Source organism: Hemiscyllium ocellatum, chromosome 26 (assembly GCF_020745735.1).
Source record: "Hemiscyllium ocellatum isolate sHemOce1 chromosome 26, sHemOce1.pat.X.cur, whole genome shotgun sequence".
NCBI classification, from domain to species: Eukaryota; Metazoa; Chordata; class Chondrichthyes; order Orectolobiformes; family Hemiscylliidae; genus Hemiscyllium; species Hemiscyllium ocellatum.
In genome coordinates this window covers 19354752-19375445 of record NC_083426.1, presented here as the reverse complement: position 1 = coordinate 19375445, position 20694 = coordinate 19354752, and the positions used below count along the sequence as shown (strand labels likewise).

The following is a 20694-nucleotide window of genomic DNA, read 5'->3' as shown; positions in this document are numbered from 1 at the left end:
TCCTTCCCACCTATTTGTTCCACCTTCCGCTCCAACCTATCGCTATCACCCCCCATTTGCATCTACCTGCCTTCCAAGCTACCTTCCCCCGCCCCACATACCCCTCCTATTTATCTCCTAGCCTTCTTCCCCCCCCCCAACCACCACCACCACCACCACCACCCCCCCCCCACACACACACACCTCCCCCACCATCACTACCACATGCACACACACATTCCTGATGAAGGGCTTATGCCCGAAACGTCAACTCTCCTGCTCCTCAGATACTGCCTGACCTGCTGTGCTTTTCCAACGCCACACTGTTTGACTTCTGTGAATACAAGCCTGTTATTATGCATGGCCAACCTGCGTCGGTCATATCAAAGTTTAGGATAAAGTACACTGATTAGGCAGCTGTGAGGAAGAGACTTTGATGCGCTAAAATTAAATATTTATAATGAAAAATGATCTCCTAAAATGTAATTCTACCCCTTTTTCAATCATTTCTTTTCTCTGAAGTTAGCAAATAAAGTCATTATATTTAGATCAAATGATGAATCTCATTTCACTTGGCACAAACAACAAAAGATACTATAGGTAATTCACAGAATGTAGATAATCTCAGATAACTAAACACACTATAGATACATAGATCACAGAAAGGCACACAGACGTTTAACTCTAAATTTTCATACGTGTCTGTTTGGTTATCTGAAATTATCTACATTCTGTGAAGTAACTGTTGATTTTTCAGCTTGTTGAGAGCAAATTGTTGGTTGATTAGTAAGATAAAGGTGATGTTGTTGTATATTGGAGTAAGATATCCTCACTGCTGAGGTGTAGATGATCAGAACTGTATTTTGGTTAGGACCATCCAATCCACTGCTTTGTAAAACTCATTGTACATAAATGGACCAGCAACACATTTGCAGCTGTGATCTCCAGCATCTGCAGACCTCATTTTTTACTCGAAGAATTTAATAAACTCAACCTGACTACATGTGGTATATGGACTTTAATATAAAATCAACATGCAGGAGACCTTCATTTTTAGGGTAAAGAAGTGTGAAGTTATTGATTTTAATCGTGCAGAAAATATTTTAGAAAGTGTGAAACTCCCAAGTGTCTATATTCAAAGAGACTTGGGGGTGCTTGTACAAAGATTGCAGAAAGTCAATATGCAGATGCAGCGAACAATTAGGATGGCAGTTGGCACGTCGGTCTTTATTAAATAGAGTTTGAGTCCAGAAATAAATACGACTTGTTAAAATTATACAGGATCCACATGTCAAGAATTGTGTCCAGTTTTTGTCTCCACATTTTGTGAAAGAATTAGTCCTCATTTTCTCCTAGTGCCTGAAAGATGTAGTTGTAGAGGCAGTGGTACAGCAAAGGTTTACAAAATTGATCCTATCATAGAACATAGAACATTACAGCGCAGAATAGGCCCTTCGGCCCTTGATGTTGTGCCACCCTGTGAAATTAATCTGATACCTATTCCATTATTATCCATATGTAAGTCCAATGCCCATTTAAATGCCTTTAATGCTGGCGAATCTACTACAGTTGCAGGCAAGCCTTTGCACACCTCTACTACTCTGAGTAAAGAAACTACCACTGATATCTGTCGCAAATCTAGGTCCCCTTATGTTACCTTTACTATCTGAGGAAAAAGGCTCTCACTGACTACCCTATATAACACTGATTTATTTTATATGTCTCAAGTAAGTCACCTCTCAACCTTCTCTCCAAAGAAAACAGCTTCGGTTCTCTTAGCCTTTCCTTGTAAGACCTTCCTTCCATGCCAGGCAATATCCCAGTAAATCTCCTCTGAACCCTTTCCAAAGCTTCCACATCCTCCCTATAATGCAGACAAAAGTGTCTTGTACAACTGAAGCATGACCTCGTGGCTCTGAAACTCAGTCCCTCTACCAATAAACCCCAACACACCATATGCCTTCTTAATAATCTTATCAAACTGGGTGGCAACTTTGAGGGATTTATTTACCTGGATACCAAGATCTCTCTGTTCATCTACATTGCCAAGAATTTTACCATTAGCCTAGTACTCTGCATTCCTGTTAGTTTTTCCAGAGTGAACTACCACACACTTTTCCACAGTAAACTCCATTTGCCACTTCTTAGCCCAGCTCTGCATTTTATCTATGTCCCTCTGTAACCAACAGCATCTTCGGCACTAACCACAACTCTGCCTAGCTTAGTGTCATCCGCAAATTTACTAACCCATCCTTCTATGCCCACGTCCAAATCTTTTATAAAAATGACAAACAGCAGTGGCCCCAAAACCAATCCTTCTGGCATACCACTGGTAACGAGCTCCAGGATGAACATTTCCCATCAACCACCACCTTGTCTTCTTTCAACGAGCCAATGTCTGATCCAAACCATTAAATCACCTTCAATTCCGAAAGTCCGTATTTAGTGCAAAAGCATACCATGTGGAACCTTATCAAATGCCTTACTGAAGTCCATATACTCCACATCAACTGCTTTGTCTTCGTCCACCTGTTTTGTCACCTTCTTGATGAACTCAGTAAGGTTAGTTGAGGCACGACCTATCCTTCACAAAACTGTGTTGACTATCCCTAATCAAATTATTGCTTTCCAGATGATTATACATCCTATCTCTTATAACCTTTTCCAACACCTTACCCACAACCAAAGTAAGGCTCACTGGCCTATAATTACAAGTGTTGTCCCAACTCCCCTTCTTAAACAAAGGAACAACACTTGCTATCCTCCAGTCTTCTAGCACCACTCCTATGGGCAATGATGACATAAAGATCAAAGCTAAGGCTCTGCAATCTCCTCCCTTGCTTCCCAGAGAATCTGAGGATAAATCCCATCTGGTCCAGGAGTCTTATCTATTTTCAGATCTTCCAAAGTTGCTAAAACCTCCTCTTTGTAAACCTCAATCCCATCTAATTTTTGTAGCTGGTATCTCCATATTCTCACTAACATTGCCCTTTTCTAATGTGAATATAGACGAAAAGTATTCATTAAGCGCTTCCCCATGTCCTCAGATTCCACACACAACTTTCCACTATTATCTTTGATTGGCATAATCTTATTCTAGTCATTCTTTTATTCCTGATATACCTATTGAATACCTTAGGGTTTTCCTTGATCCTATCCGCCAACAACTTCTCATGTCCCCTCCTGGCTCTTCGTTTCTGACTCACTTTAACTCTCAAGCCCTCTAACTGAGCCTTCATGCCTCATCCTCACATAAGCCCTCTTCTTCCTCTTGACATGAGTTTCAACTTCTTTAGTGAACCATGGCTCCCTCTCTCAACAACTACCTCCCTGCCTGATAGGTATATACTTAGTAGATGTTCCTTGAATAAGCTCCACATTTCAAGTCTGTCCATCCCCTGCAGTTTCCTTCCCCAGCCTATGCATCCTAAATCTTTTCTAATCACATCATAATTGCCTTTCCCTCAGTTATATCTCTTTCCCAACGGTATATATCTATCCCTGCCCATTGCTATTGTAAACATAACGACATTATGGTCACTATGGTCAAAGTGCTCACCTACCTCCAAATCTAACAACTGGCCTGGTTCATTCCCCAGTACCAAATCCAATATGGCATCGCCCCTTGTTGGCCTGTCTACATACTGTTTCAGAAAACCTTCCTGCACACATTGAACAAAAACTGACCCATCAAAATTACTTGTACTATAGTATTGCCAGCCAGTATTGAGGAAGTTAAAGTCCCCCATAACAACTACCCTGTTACTCTCGCTCCTATCGAGAATCATCTTTGCTATCCTTTCCTCTACATCCCTGGAACAATTCGGAGGCATATAGAAAACTCCAAACAGGGTGACCCCTCCTTTCCTAGTTCTAACCTCAGTCCAAACTACCTCAGTAGATGAGTCCTCAAACGTTCTCTCAGCTGCTGTAATACTACCCTTCATTAACCATGCCACACACTCCCACCTCCCTTTTACCAATTTCTCTGTTCTTACTGACACATCTAAATCCTGGAATCTGCAACAACCAATCCTGTCCCACCTCTAGCCATGTCTTTGAAATGGCCACAACATCGAAATCCCAGACGCTGATGCCCCCTCGCGACCTTGTAAACCTATCCCTGACCTCAGTACCTTCAACCTCCTGTACACTGGAACTGCAATTCAGGTTCCCATCTCCATGCTGCATTAGTTTAACCCTCCCTGAAGAGCATTAGCAAACATTCCCCCTAGGATATTCATACCCTTCTGGTTCAGGTGAAGACCATCCTGTTTGTAAAGGTCCCACCTTCCCCAGAAAGAGCTCCAATTATCCAAAAATCTAAAACCCTCCCTCCTACCAAGTGTTGGTGTACCCGAGAACTCTGGGAAGCTAGAGAAGTGATTGCTGGGCCTTTTCCTGAGACTAGAGGTTGGCAAATGTGGTGCCACTGTTTAAGAAGGGTGGAAGGACAAGTCAGGGAATTGTAGACCAGTGAGCCTGACCTTGGTGATGGGCAAGTAGTTGGTGGGACTCCTAAGGGACATGTATTTGGAAAGGTAAGGACTGATTCGGGATAGTCAACATGGCTTTGTGCGTGGGAAGTCATGTCTCACAAACTTGATTGAGTTTTTTGATGAAGTAACAAAGAAGATTGATGAGGGCAGAGCAGTAGATGTGATCTATATGGACTTCAGTAAGGCCTTCGACAAGGTTCCCCATAGGAGACTGGTTTGCAAGGTTAGATCTCATGGAATACAGGGAGAACTAGCCATTTGGATACAGAATTGGCTCAAAGGTAGAAGACAGAGGATAGTGGTGGAGGGTTGTTTTTCAGACTGGAGGCTTGTGACCAGTGGAGTGCCACAAGGATCGGTGCTGGGCCCTGTACTTTTTGTCATTTACATAAATGATTTAGATGTGAGCATAAGAGTTACTGTGTTAGTAAGTTTGTAGATGACACGGAAATTGGAGGTGTAGTGGACAGCGAAGAGGGTTACCTCAGATTACAACAGGATCTGGACCAGATGGGCCAGTGGGCTGAGAAGTGGCAGATGGGGTTTAATTCAGATAAATGCGAGGTGCTGCATTTTGGGAAAGCAAATCTTAGCAGGACTTATACACTTAATGGTAAGGTCCTAGGGAGTGTTGCTGAACAAAGAGACCTTGGAGTGCAGGTTCATAGCTCCTTGAAAGTAGAGTCGCAGGTAGATAGAATAGTGAAGAAGGCGTTTGTTCTGCTTTCCTTCATTGGTCAGAGTATTGAGTACAGGAGTTGGGAGATCATGTTTTGGCTGTACAGGACATTGGTTAGGCCACTGTTGGAATATTGCATGCAATTCTGGTCTCCTTCCTATCGGAAAGATGTTGTGAAACTTGAAAGGGTTCAGAAAAGATTTACAAGGATGTTGCCAGGGTTGGAGGATCTGAGCTACAGGGAGAGGCTGAACAGGCTGGGGCTATTTTCCCTGGAGCGTCGGAGGCTGAGGGGTGACCTTATAGAGGTTTACAAAATTACGAGGGGCATGGATAGGATAAATAGCCAATGTCTTCCCCCTGGGGTCAGGGAGTCCAGAACGAGAGGGCATAGGTTTAGGGTGAGAGGGGAAAGATATAAAAAAGACCTCAGGGGCAGCTTTTTCACGCAGAGGGTGGTACATGTATGGAATGAGCTGCCAGAGGATGTGGTGGAGGCTGATACAATTGCAACATTTCAGAGGCATTTGGATGGGTATATGAATAGGAAGGGTTTGGAGGGATATGGGCCGGGTGCTGGCAGGTGGGACTAGATTGGGTTGGGATATCTGGTCAGCATGGACCGATTGGACCGAAGGGTCTGTTTCCATGCTGTACATCTCTATGACTCTATGACTCTAAGTGTTCAGCTCTGCTCTCTCCCTGTTCCTCGCTTCACTAGCACATGGCAAAGGCAACAGACAAGAGATAACAACTCTGTTCTAGCTCTAAGCTTCCATCCTCGGTCCCTGAATTTTTGCCTTAGATCCCCACCTTTCTTCCTACTTATGCTGTTGATGCCTAGGTGGACCACAACTTGTGGCTGCTCCCCCTCCCCCTCAAGGATCTGAAAAATACGATCAGAAACATCATGATCCCTGGCACCTGGGAGGCAACATACCAATCGTGAGTCTCTCTCATCCCCACAGAACCTCCTATCTGTCCCCCTAACTATGGAGTCCCCCAGGGACTAAAGCTCTGTTCCTCTTCCCCTTCCCATCTGAGCAACAGGGATGGACTCTGCACCAGAGACCAGTTCCCCATTGCTAACCCTTGGTAAGTCATCCCCCACAACAGTATCCAAAACAGTATACTTGTTGTTGAGGGAAGCCACCCACAGGAGATCCTGCACTGCCTGCCGGTTCCCTTTCCTACCCCTGACAGTAATCCATCTGCCTTCTTCATGTGGCTGTGGAGTAACTACCTCCCTTTAACTCTTCGCAATAACCCCTTCTGCCTTTCAAATGATCCAAAGTTCTTTCAGCTCCAGCCCCAGTTTCCAAATACAGTTCTCGAGGAGCTGGAGTTGGGGCAATTCCCACAAATGAAGTCAGTAGGGACACTAGAGGTGACTGTGTTTGCTACCACTTCTGCCCCCACCGCCACTCACCTGCATTCTGCTGACACGCCCCTCACAAATCCCACTGTCGCCACCCCAGAACCCTGAGGGGAACACCACCTCTGCTCATGACTCCACCCCCATTCCCCTTAAAACCAGCTACAGGCTCCGCCTCCACTCCCAGCTCCACTCCTACACCAGGTCCTAGCTCCCAGCCCTGCCAAGTATTCACGTCCCCCTGACCTCCCCCTCACTGAGGACAAACCATCAGTCCTCAGCAAAGGTCTCACCTCTATCCCCCTCCGTCCACGCATCAATGAATATATTACACGCCATGACGTCGAACACTTCTTCTGCCGCCTCAGCCTCCGAGCTTACTTTTTCAATCAGGATCCCACCCATCTTCCGAGAACCCCTTCACTCACCTCCAACACACTCCATCCACCTGGACACCCCGTGCTGGCCTATTACCTGCCCTCGACCTCTTCATTTCCAATTGCCGCCGAGACATTAACCACCTCAACCTGTCTACCCCCAACCCCTATTCCAACCTCTCACCCTCACAACACGCAGCCCTCCATTCCCTCTGCTCTAATCTCGACCTCACCATCAAACCAGCAGATAAGGGGTGTGCAGTGGTAGTTTGGCGCACTGACCTCTACACCGCTGAAGCCAGGCGCCAACTCGAAGACACCTCCTCCCACCGCCCCCTCAACCATGACCACACTCCCCATCACTAAACCATCATCTCCCAAACCATAAAGAACCTCATCACCTCAAGAGATCTCCCACCCACAGCTTCCAACCTCATAGTCTGGGAACCCCGCACCACCCGATTCTACCTTCTTTCCAAGATTCACAAGCCTGACCACCCCGGCTGACCCATTGTCTCAGCCTGCTCCTACCCCACCAAACTCATCCCCACCTACCTCGTCCAGGAACTCCCCACATACATTCGAGACACCACCCATGCCCTCCACCTCCTCCAAGACTTCTGTTTCCCTGGCCCCCAACGCCTCATCTTCACCATGGATATCCAATCCCTCTACACCTTCATCCGCCATGACCAGGGTCTCCAAGCCCTCTGTTTCTTCCTCTCCCAATGTCCCCAACAGTACCCTTCTACCAACACTCTCATTCGTTTGGCTGAACTGGTCCTTACCCTTAACAATTTCTCCTACGAATCCTCCCACTTCCTCCAGACCAAAGGGGTAGCTGTGGGCCACCGTATGGGCTCCAGCTATGCCTGTCTCTTTGTCAGCTACACATAACAGTCCATCTTCTGTCGTTACACCGGCACCACTCCCCACCTCTTCCTCTGCGATATTGATGACTGCATTGGCGCCACCTCGTGCTCCCACGAGGAGATTGAGCAATTCATCAACTTCAACACATTCCGCCCTGATCTTAAATTTACCTGGACCATCTCTGACACCTCCCTCCCCTTCCTGGACCTCTCCATTTCCATTAATGATGACCGACTTAACACTGACATTTTTTTACAAACCCACCGACTCCCACAGCTACCTGGATTACATCTCTTCCCACCCTAACTCCTGCAAAAATGCCATCCCGTATTCTCAATTCCTCCATCTCCACCGTATCTGCTCCAAGGAGGACCAGTTCCACCACAGAACATACCAGGTGGCCTCCTTCCTTAGAGACCAATTTTCCTTTCCACATGGTTAAAGATGCCCTCCAACACACCTCATCCACATTCCGCCCTCACCCTGAAACTCCATCCCTCCAACCATAACAAGAACAGGCCACCTCCCCCCCCCCCCCCCCGTGCTCACCCTCCACCCTACCAACCTTCACATAAACCACACCATCCGACGGCATTTCCGCCAACTCCAAACGGACCCCACCACCAGGGATATATTTCCCTCCCCACCCATTTCCGCTTTCCGCAAAGACCGTTCCCTCCATGGCTACCTGGTCAGGTCCATGCCCCCTCCAACACCCCACCCTCCATTCCTGGCACCTTCCCCTGCCACCGCAGGAATTGCAAAACCTGCACCCACACCTCCTCCCTCACCTCCATCCAAGGTCCCAAAGGAGCCTTCCACATCCATCAACGTTTTACCTGCACATTCACCAATATCATTTATTGTGTCCGTTGCTCCCGATGCGGTCTCCTCTACATTGGGGAGACTGGACGCTTCCTAGCAGAGTGCTTTAGGGAACATCTCCGGGACCCCGCACCAATCAACCACCCCGTCCTGTGGCCCAACATTTCAACTCCCCCTCCCACTCTGCTGAGGACATGCAGACCCTGGGCCTTCTCCACCGCCAATCCCTACCACCCGACACCTGGAGGAAGAACGGCTCATCTTCCGCCGCAGAAAACTTCAACCTCATGGCATCAACTTGGATTTCACCAGTTTCCTAATTTCCCCTTCCCCCACCTCACCCCAGATCCAACCTTCCAGCTCAGCACCATCCACATGACCTGTCCTACCTGCCTATCTTCCTTTCCACCTATCCACTCCACCCTCTTCTCTGACCTATCACCTCCATCCCCAACCCACATTCACCTATTGTACTCTGCTACTTTCTCCCCACCCCCACCCCCCTCTCATTTATCTCTCCACTCTGCAGACACCCTGCCTCTATTCCTGATGAAGGGCTTTTGCCCAAAACGTCGATTTTCCTGCTCCTTGAATGCTGCCTGACCTGCTGTGCTTTTCCAGCACCACTCTAATCTAGATTCTGCTTTCCAGCATCTGCAGTCCTTGTTTTTACCTTTTAACTAGAGGTGACCGTTAGCTCCCACATACTGCAGGAGGAACACTCAACTGCCCTAACCTCCATTCCCACTATTCTAAATTCCCAAATAGACTGCTGAAAAAATGAAACACGAAAGAAAACACTTGTCACCTTACCAACCAATGCACAAGATTTTTTTTGGTTAGAGGAGGAGGATGGGTGGGAGTCACTACCTGAGTCGTATTTCGGGTAAAGCAACTGTCCAAATATGTAACCTTGTGACCTCTCCAACTGCCTCCAGAAACTGAACAATGTCTGAGCTAAAAATAAATAATTTAGACAGTATACTCACATATCCCAACAGGTTTCCCTGCTCCCTGGTGACCTCTCGACTGCCTCTAGGAACTGAACCAGGAGGCTGAGTAAATTAGATTCCCTACAGTGAGGAGACGTGCCCTTTAGCCCAGCCAGTCCACACCAACCCTCCGAAGTGTAACCCACCCAGACCCATTTCCCTCTGACTAATGCACCTAACACTATGAGTAACTTAGCATGGCCAATTCGCCTGGCCTGCACAACTTTGGACTGTGGGAGGAAACCGGAGGAAACCCACGCAGACACATGGAGAATGTGCAAACTCCACACAGACAGTCACCCGAGGCTGAAATTGAACCTGGGACCCTGGTGCTGTGAGGCAACAGTGCTAACTACTGAGCCACCGTGTGCTTTTAACATTAACTCCGCATCCCTGCCTAGCCCTGATAACCAGTTTCTGGAGTTTAGAAAATGAAAGGTGAACTTATTGGACATACAAGGTTCAGAAGGGGCTTGATCAGATAAATGCTGACATACAAACTTCATTCAAAAATAAAACCACAGGGAGCATAGGCTTCGGATACAACACCACCATTTATAACTGGGATGAGGAAAAATTCTCAGCAGGTCTGGAGATAAATATTAGACAGACCAGGTAAGGATGGCAGATTTCCATTCCTAGAGGACATTAGTGAAACAGATGGGTTTTTCCTAACAATCAACACTGGTTTCATGGTCATCATTAGACACTTAATTCGAAATTGCACGATCTACCATGGCAGGATTCAAAACAGGAGTCTCTGGATGAATAGTCTGGCAATAGTTAGGCCATTGCCTCACCTTAGGCTGAAGTAGATATTCCCTGTCTCTATGGTCTCTCAGGTAATTGAGGGAATGGAGAATAGGTAGGAAGGTGGAATTAACGTTCAAGATCAACCATGATATTTTTAAATGGAGCAGACTCAATTGGCCATATGGTCTATTCCTCCTATTTCTTAAGTAAATGAATCTACTCATGGGATTTGAGCTTTGTTGGCTGGGCCATAATTTATTGCCTAATCCTAATTTCCCTTGAGAAAGTTCATAAGAAGGGTCACTGGACTCGAAATGTTAACTCTTTTCCTCTATCCAAAAGATGGTGCCAGACCTGCTGAGAATCTCCAGCAATTTCTATTTTTGTTTGTTTTAGATTTCCAGCATCCTCAGTTCTTTGTTTTATTTTACGTGTTGGACTTTAGCTGGAACACAGTGAACATTCCTGGGTAGCACACAATACGAAGAATGTAAATGCACTGGAGAGAGAGCAGAAGAGGCTTTCAAGAACGGTTCCAGGGATGAGAAACTTCAGATGTGAAGATAAATTTTAGAGGTTGGAGAGAAAAAAATTAGAAGCAGCTCTGATAGTTTTCAAACTCAGGTGAGGTCTGAATAAAATAGAAAGAGAGAAATAGCTGATGCTTGTAAAAGGATTGAGAACAAAAGCTCATAATCATGATTTGGAGGTTCTGGTGTTGGACTGGGGTGTACAAAGTTTAAAAATCACAAAGCCAGGCCATCGTCCAAAGTTGATTTGGAAGCACTGTCTTTCAGAGCGATGGTCCTTCATCGGGTGGTTGTGGAGTATAAGAGACAGAATTTATAGCAAAAGTTTACATTTGTTGATTTCTGTTCTTTCATATGTAAATCCCAGAACCTTTTTTTAAAGTTACATTCGCAAGTGAACTTTAAGAATAGGTGTCATGTCAGCTCAGATAATGCATTGAAGGTGTGAAGTGCCCTGTGTGAGTTCATGGTGTGAGATTTAAAATGATGTACAAATGTGCTGTGCGAAAATCTGTTTCACTTGTGTGATTCAGGCCTGGAAGTGAAGTGGTAGCAAAGTCAGTTGAGTCATTCAAGAGGACATTATCTCTATACAGAGAATCTTAAAATGTGCATAGATATGGGGGAAAAAGCAGTCAAATGGCACTAAATTGTGGTGCTCTTTGGAGAGAAAGTGTAGACAAAATGGGCTGAATGGCCTCTACTTGCCAATCATGACTCTGTGATTCTGTTCTCTTCTCCATCATCATAATTCAGCACCTGCCACCATGATGATTTTTAAAATTAAATACAATAAATAGGTATAATTAGCTGTAGAGCAGGGCTTCCTAAATTGTGTGGGTGGGGATGTCCCAAGCGGAAATTTTGGAATTCTGAGCATTGAGGCAGGAAATACCATCCTGGAGCTCTGCCCAAATGATAACAGCTGTCCAGCTCTCCTCCCCAGCAACAAGAGAAAGTGCTGGAGAAACTCAGCAGGTCTTGCAGCATCTGTAGAGACAAAAAAACAAGTTAAGGTTTTGAGACCAGTCACTAGTCATTAGGAAGCAGCTTGGAAAGGAGGCTGTCTTTCCACATTGATCACTGTGGGGTCATGACAACTTTCATATCTCAAATGGGATCATAAATGAAAAATGTTTAGTAAAGCAATTATTAAACATAAGCTTTTAATTGGCTAAGGTGGATTGGAAAAACAGATTAAAAGGCATAACTACATAGCTTTTACAGCAATGGTTTGCAGCAATTATACATTCCTTCAAGTTGAAGAAGCCCAAAAGGTTCAGTCAACCATCACTGACAAAGAATTTTAAATATTGTATAAGGTGAACAAAAATGGTTTATACAGATTGACAGGAAGAGAATCTGTGGAAGAGAAGGTTTTTAGAATACAGGAAAGAAGGTGTAAGAAACTGATACGAGAAGGAAGAATAGAATATGAATGCTGTGCAGGGAAAAACATAAAAACGCACTGTAAACATTTCTATAAGTACCTAAAAAGGAAAAGACTGGCTCAGACCAGTTGAGGTCTTTTACGGGCAGAGTCGGGAGAATGTGTTGTGGAAAATAGGAAAATGGCGGTGAAGCTAAATGATTACTTTTTGCCTGTTTTCACTGTGAAAGATAGAAATTTAGATATCCAAGTGAATAGGGGCAATGCAAAGTTGATGGAAATTGGTATTAGTAAGAAGGTTATACCTGAGAAAGTAATGGGGCTGAATAGGACTAGGTCGTACAGATTTTGGAATGATTCCTGCAAATTTGCACTAACAAATGTCACCCCACTATTTAAGAAGGGAGCAAAAGAGAAAAGAGGACTTGTATCAATAGCAGAGATAAATGCTAGAATCTATGACAAAGAATGCAATAAATAGATAGTTAGGTAGTAATGATCTTTAGAGTAGAGATTGATCGATTTCTGAATAAAGGTGATATAAAGGGTTATGAGGATTGTGTGGGTCAAGGCATTGAAGTGTTCAATCGACCATTATTGTATTAAATGGTGGTGCAGTTTTAATAGCTGAATGAACTTCTCCTATTCTTATGTTTGTAAGTACTGTTTTAAATGAAATATGTCTTGGCTCTGACTAACAACATGTTGTTAGATTGAAACTTGGAAGGAGAGAAAGAAAGAAAGACAGCCCCAGATAATGAGTTAGTGCTGGATAACCCCCCAAAACTGGCAATAGGACGGGGTAAATAGGAAGGAGAGAGCTGGTGAGGAGGAAGAGGTTGATGAGAGAGCCGTAATGTGGGGTAATTTAATCCGTTTTGTCTATATTGTGCTCTTGGTTAATTCCTCCAAATCCAAAAATATTTTTATTTCATTATTTCTACAAATAATCTGAACACTATAAAATCTGGGCTTTTATCTTTTAGTCAGAATAGTCAAGGGAGTGGCTGATTTGAAAGTATAAATGTTTACTAAGGCTTTGATATAGAGCGATCAAACATGCATGAGGTCAGTTTATAATTCTACTTCATTAAAAGACAACACCCAGCTTTTAAGTAGAGAAGTTGAACAGTTACTCATGCCTAGTTCCTGTGCCAAGTGGAGCAAAGCATATGCTGGAAAATGTAGAATATTCTGAAATTTGATTCCCTTTCAATTTTCTATAAAGATTTTCCAACAATGAAAGAAGGAAGGGAGTTTCCCCAATCACTAAATGTTGATAACTTTGCTCAAAGACCATTGACCTCAAATATTAAATTTGTTTCTCTATCTACTGATCCTGCCTGACCTGCTGATTAATTTCAGATCACTGTTTTTATTTCACATTTCCAATGTCCATGGTATTTTGTTGTGTTGGGATTTTAGGGGAAGTTGCATATTATTACTTTATATACCCTGCTAACAAAACTGGAAGCATTAAAACACTCAGTGACTCTTATTTACATAAACGTCATAGCTCCTGATTGGAGGTTATTTTTATTCTGGGGATAGTGATTAGATTTTGATTGTTGTTATTAATACTTCCATTAAGGTCATTTAGAATACCCTCTGTTCATTATTGGACGTATGTCACTTGCTTTGAATGTATATCTTTTAGAGGAATAATTTTGGATTAATTCAACATAGGCTATTTTTCTCTCTTTGATGCTGCTTGCCTGGATGTCCAACTGATTGCCAACTCCATTTTATTGGGAGCCTGTCTCTTTGCTAGACCTTACCCAGATTTTGTTCTCTGCTTTGCATTGGCAGCCTTTAGGTATGTCAAAAGAGATGAGGAGAGTTAATGAGTGGCATTCTGCAGGAGAATGGAAAGATATAGGGCTCCTTTGTACCATGTGTATGCTCTGATGGAGAAGCAGCAGGTTGCTAGCAGGATCAGGTAAATCAACTCGACGAAAGGGAGCTCTGAAGATGCTGGAGGTCAGAATCCAGAGTGTAGTGCTGGAAAAGCACAGCAGGTCAGGCAGCATCTGAGAAGCAGGAGAATCAACATTTCGGGCAATGACATTCCTCATGAAGGGCTGTGCCCGAAATGTCGATTCTCCTGCTTCTTGGATGCTGCCTGACCTGCTATGCTTTTCCAGCAGCACACTCTCGGATCAGGTAAGTCGTCATTTGAACGTATTTGGCTGGAATTTGAAATAAGAGTCAGTCAGCTAATTAATGCAGTAATGGCACTTTCTACTGTGCAAGAATAGAACATTTCTGGATTTTATAGTTTAAATGAGAAGTAGATTTGGTACAGTTTCCTTTGTGAGTGGTGGCAGAGAATGGATTCCATAAAAGAGAAGTGTTTAGATTTCTGTTGACACCAGAGTTTGAAGGAAAGGTTGTAAATTGGAAATGGAATGATCACGAGTTAGACTGTTGAAGGACATTTGGCAATGAGTCCAGATCCTGAGGTGTTGACTCTGAGCCGCATGACTTTTCCTGTGCCAGCAGCTGTTTCCCACTTATCTTGGATGTAAGTGGATCAGCAGCATGGTAGTAAGGCAGAGGAGTTAAAATAGTCTCATTTCTGTCGTGGAAAGTGTTTACAACCCATCTTGTTTCCTGCCTGGGGTTAAAATAAGTGTTCGTTGAGCCGATTTTAAGAACGTCATTCAATTTCGTTTTTAAAATTGGGCCCAGTGTGAGTTAAGTTGAACATCATCTTCGTGAAATTTGTACCTGTTTTAGTGACGGGTAGTGTCTGATTTGTCCTTTGGTAGCAACAGGGGATTGTGAATCACCTGCTTATGAATGGACAAAGGTATGGCAAGGATTGTGATTATTTTCCAGCCATGCCCTTTGTGCTCCACATCAGACCAGTAAAGTCATTTGATTCTGATCCATCAAACAGTAAATTTCTTTGCATTTTGAAATGTCAGCTTTGGATGTCTGGGTAGCCCTGTGGCTTTTCAGTCAGTGGTCTGACCGCACTGTCAGATGAAAAGTTTACCCATTTCCCACCTGCCTTCGCAAGTGCACATAAAAGATTCAGTCCCATTTTCTCAAAAAGGAGCTGAGGTGCCCTGTACACTATTTAACCCTTAACCAAAATCAGGAAAAACAGGTTGTCTATTTAATTGCTGTGTGTACGGTCTTGTGTGCAGGATAAAGAGCAAGATCTCACTGAGAAGAGAGAGCAGGCTTATAAAGTGTGAATTTAAAGAGTGAAAGCACATGTGGAGGAAGAGTGGGTGAGTGAGGGTAGCATGTGTGGAGGTGTGAGTGAGGACATGTGTGGGCACAGAATAGAGGGAACACAGGAGGGAGCAGAGAGAACATGGGGGGCAAACTGTGGACACTTGATGGGGAGATCAGAGATACACATGAGTGTAGCCATACATGAAGGTCACGAGGTGTGCAGTCAGCGGAGCTCAGAGCCCATGTTCATAAAGAACATCAAAATATAACATAACAGGGAAACAGATCTGTGGTCAGTTGGTGAGAATTTCTGAGTTGTTATTTAAACCAAGGAATTAGGACAAGTAGAACTTGTTTTAAATATAAGAAGGATCAGGACTAGAGACAATAATTAAAATGTAATTAATAAACTAATTAATGGGTAAGTTAATTGAGAAACTATAAAAAGGCTATGCAGGTATTGTGTTACAGCTGCAGTGTGTGATAACACTGGATACCAGTGTGACCCAAGGCAAATACATTTGAGGTAAATGTCTATGGCTTGAGAAAGTACAATTGTGAGTTAATGAGATGATACCTGAACTTTGGAATCAATGATGCATCAGGGAATGGCCCATTAACCAACACTTTGTTTCACAAGGTAGTCTGAAAATCAGCTAGAGTCTTCTGATTTGGACATGAAGATGTGGCTGTGAGTGAGATCAGTATGGACTTCATCCTTTACAGTTGCCAGCTGAAATTCTGGCAGCTTGTATGGATGCAAGTATGGTCTGCAGGGTGGATGAGCAAGCTAATCATGGCACTGTAGTACATGAAGCCTTTGAAACAGGGGTTGGGGGGGGGGGTGGGGGATGGAGGGGGCGAGGGTAAATAATAATGTGTGGTAGCAGACCATAGTATGGTCCGGGGATAAACACAGTTCTCTAGAACAGAGGTTAAGAGTGTATGTGGCTCTGTTGCTTTCCAGTGCCACGATTTAGGAAACCTGCTTCAGACTGAAAGGGAAAATGCAATGGGAGGAGAAGGATCAAGTTGTCATAGTCCATGTGGGTTCCAGTGCTCTAGGTAGGCTGAGGAAAATGACTGTGCTTGAGGATTATATGATTAGATAGGAGCTCAATTAGAAAGCAAAACCTGAAAGGTAATAATGTCTGGATAACAATGCCATTTCCCTATCGATGAAGTAGGGTGGCATAGTGGCTCAGTGGTTAGCACTGCTGCCTCACAGTACCAGGGATCTGGGTTCGATTCCCACCTCGGGCGACTGTCTGTCTGGAGTTTGCACATTCTCCCTGAGTTTGCGTGGGTTTCTTTCAGGTTTCAAAGATGTACGGGTTGAGTAGATTGACTATGACACATTGCCCATAGTGTTGAGGGATATGCGGTCTAAGTGGATTAACCATAGGAAAGGCAGGGTTACAGGAGTACGGTTGGGGTATGTCAGAGTTGGGTGCCCTTCAGGCGTTGGTGTGGATTTGATGGGCTGAATAGCTTGCTTCTGCGTGGTGGGGAGTCTATGAAGTAAGATAAAGAGTGGAATCCAAGATTGGAAGAAATGATTTTCAGTTCTTGGGATACCACCCTCTCCTGGGGAATGTGGGAGCTGTACCGTTGTATCGTGCTGGGACCAGTGTACTGGTAAGTTGTGTAACTCAGCTGGTATAAATGGCTTTAAACTAAATAGCAAGGAGAGAAGATTACAAGAGAGAAGATATGAAAACTTAAGGGAAATCTCAAAGTAGAAACAGGTGTGCAGGAAGTGACAGAGCATTCAAAAGTAAGAGTGCAAGGAGAGAAAATTACAAGAGAGAAGATGTGAAAAAATAAAGGGAAATCTCAAGGTAGAACCAAGTCATAATAACCAAAGTGTGCAGGAAGTGACAGTGCATTCAAAAATAAGAGTGCACCAGTAGATAAAGCCAGAGGTTACAAAGATAGTAAGAATACAGAAGAAAGTGCATTCACTATCTGAATGCATGTAGCAATCATAACAATAGTTTTTTAAAAAAATAGCTCAAATGGAAGTAAATTTGAATGAGCTGGTAATTGTTACAAAGATGTGGTTGCATGATGTCCAAAATTGGGATCACAATATTTGAGGGTAAAGACATAGAGAAAGCTAGGAAAAGGTGACAATCTTAATTAAGCACATTATTAATGCTATTGTTTATAGTACTAAATATCAAGGTGTAGAATCAGTTTGGGTAGAAACAGGAAACAGCAAAGGTAAGAAATCACTTGTGATTGAAGTTTATAGGCATCTCAACAGTAATCACACTGAGGTTAAGGTATGCAGGAAGAAATAATGGAGTCTTGCTAGGAAAGCATGGCAATAAACATTGGATAATTTTAATTTACATATAGATTGGATGAACCTGATTAACAAAGATGGCTTTGAAGATGAGTTCATAGAGTTTTGAGGATAATTTCTTACAGCAATACTCTTAACGGGTCTTTTTCTAGAGTCAACTAAAGAATTGTCTATTCTGATAATGTGCAATGAGACACAGTTAATTAACGAAGCAAGTCTCTGTACAGCAGTAGTCACAACATGATTGAACTTCACAGTCAGTTTGAGGGAGAGCAGAATGGGTCTAAGATGAGTGTGTTAAACTTAAATAATAGCAATTATAAATGTAAGAAGACAGAGAAGACTAAGATGACCTGGGATTATAGGTTAATGGGTAGAGCAGGTTAAAGAGTTGATGAGTAGAGAAGCAATGACAGACAGTTAAGGAGATAATTCATAACACTCAGCAAAGCTGTATTCCAGTGAGAAAGAAAGGCCCTCAGAGATTAATGAACTGTTCACACATAACTAAGGAAGTTAAACATGGTATCAAGTTGAAAGAAAAGGTGTACAATTCCAGGAAGATTAGTGGCAGGTCAGAGAATTTTCTTCTAATTCACTTTTGGGACGTGGGCATTGCTAGCTGAGTGACATTTATTGCCTGTCCCAAGTTGCTCTTGAGAAAATAGTGGAGCGCTACCTTTTAGAATCGCTGTAGTCCACGTGTTGCAGGTTGTGGAGACCACAACATTTTAAAAATAACAAGTCTCCTATTTAAGATAGCGATGAAGAGAAATATTTTCTGAATCATTAGTCTGTGGAATTCTCTTCTGCGGAGAGCAATGGATGCAGGGCCATTGGGTATTTATAAGGCTGCGTTTGATTCTTGATTAACAAGAGAGTCAAAGGAGAAAGAGGGTAAACAGGAAAGTAGAATTGTGAGGCCACAATCAGATTAGTTATAATCTTATAATATGACAGAGCAAGTCTAAGTAGCTGAAAAGCCCAGTTTGTATGTTCATATGTTTTACCACATCACAGGAACTGTTAGGATTCGGGCTGATGAGTCTACTGGTCAAGCCAGACCTCAGTTTGTAATCTGCCTTGATAAATTTTTCAAACCATTTTTAGTTAACATATTCTCCAATAAATTAAAAGAGCTACAGAGTTTCTGTAGCAATGGAGCACAGATTTTTTAAATACAAAAATAACAAAAAAACTATTTGCCTAGATATTGAACACTTTGAAAGATCTCAAAACACACACCAAAACAAAGTCTCACCCTGTTTTCTGACACAATCTGTTATAGAGACTCATTGAGAGAAATTACTCCTCTGTATCAAATTTTTAAGCTTGCCTTAACTGATTTTCTGCTGTCATTTCCTATAATACAGACAAATATATACAAAATGGAGATCTTGGAATTTCTCAGGTTTTAATAATCTGCAGGTTCTTAACCAAATACCCATGGTTTGGAATTTTCACAGACTAAATTTTTACACTGAGGTAATATGCTTTCCTTGAACTGTACTATACTCTTTTTCCAGGAGAAAAAATAAATATTTGCAGTGGCTCCAGTCAGGTGTCCTTCCAACTGCCCTGAACTTTTCATCTCTGGGTTTCTTAATCTAAAATCAATCTTGATTTCCCGACCAACAATAAGAGCCTAGGAGAAAGGGGGAACTGTAGATGCTGGAAATCAGAGTCGAAAACTGTGGTGCTGGAAAAGTACAGCTGGTCAGGCAGCATCCGAGGAGCAGATGAGTCAACATTTCAAGCATAACCTTTTCATCAGGAATGGGGGGGTGCCCAAGGGGGCAGAGAGATAAGTGGGAAGGGAGTCGGGCTGTGGGGGAAGGTAGCTGGGAATGCGATAAGTCAATGAAGGTGGGGGTGAAGGTGATAGGTCGGAGAGGAGGGTGGATTGGATAGCTAGGAGGGGAGATGGACAGGTTTGACAGTTCAAGAGGACAGTGCTGAGTTAGAGGGTTGAATCTGGGATAAGCTGGGGGCGGGGAAATGAGGAAACTACTGAAATCAACATTGAATTATGCAGTAAATTAACGCAGCAAAAAAAAATTTCCATTAACAATCTAGCAGATCCCTGTTCTCTGACATATTCTGAATTAAGTCTCTGTGTTGTAGAAGGATTGTCTGACCTTTCTTTTTCAAAAAAAAACTCTTCACAAATGTCTAAAAATTATGTTAATATATATTTGATGAAGTGGGACTTCTATATTAAGACTTGTGATTCATCAAGAAGCTTGCCAGTCAGATCTTAAGCTGATAGGAGCTCAATTTGGTACTTTCTCTTGGAGAGCCAGTCATCACTGAGCTCACCCACTCCAATACTTAGATTGCAAGATAGAAAATCTAGGCCATTATGTCTGGCCATAGCAATCAACAGGAGAAAGCGTAGGGATAATGGGTAGATAATTTATTTGGCAGGTTGTGATTCGTGGTATACCACACCACTTTGTGTCGGATTTGACTTATTCACCGTGCTTGTTTATGGCAGAGAAACCTACACATCCAAATTTACTGCAGATGCAAAAAGGTAGGTGGTATTCTGGGCTGTGTAGATGAAAGCATAAAAGTACGTGGAAATATTGATCAAACTTTCAATATAGAAAAATGTGAAGTTATCCATTTTGGACCTAAAGAGGATAGACCAGGATACTTACCAAGTGGAGATAAGTTAGGAACAGGGATGGTCTAAAGAGATTTGAGTGCCTGGATATGTAGATCATTAAAATCTCCCAAACCAGTATAGAAAATAATGAAAAAGACCTCATGGACGTTTGGCTGTTAAAACTTCAATACAGTGAGTTTCTGTTTTGAATATACAAAACTACATCTAATGCAAGATTTTTCAGTTTGGGGTGGGATTTTCTCATCTCCCCACTTGAAATGCGCTTCTGTCAATCACCACTGCTCTGAGGA

The 20694-nt window shown here is 43.1% G+C and overlaps 1 protein-coding gene across 1 annotated transcript in view; it reads left to right on the top strand.

The window, feature by feature from the left end:
* The window catches only part of LOC132828376 (RNA-binding protein 33-like), a 63390-nt gene that overhangs the window by 15626 nt on the left and 27070 nt on the right, over positions 1 to 20694 (top strand). The window lies entirely within an intron of this gene.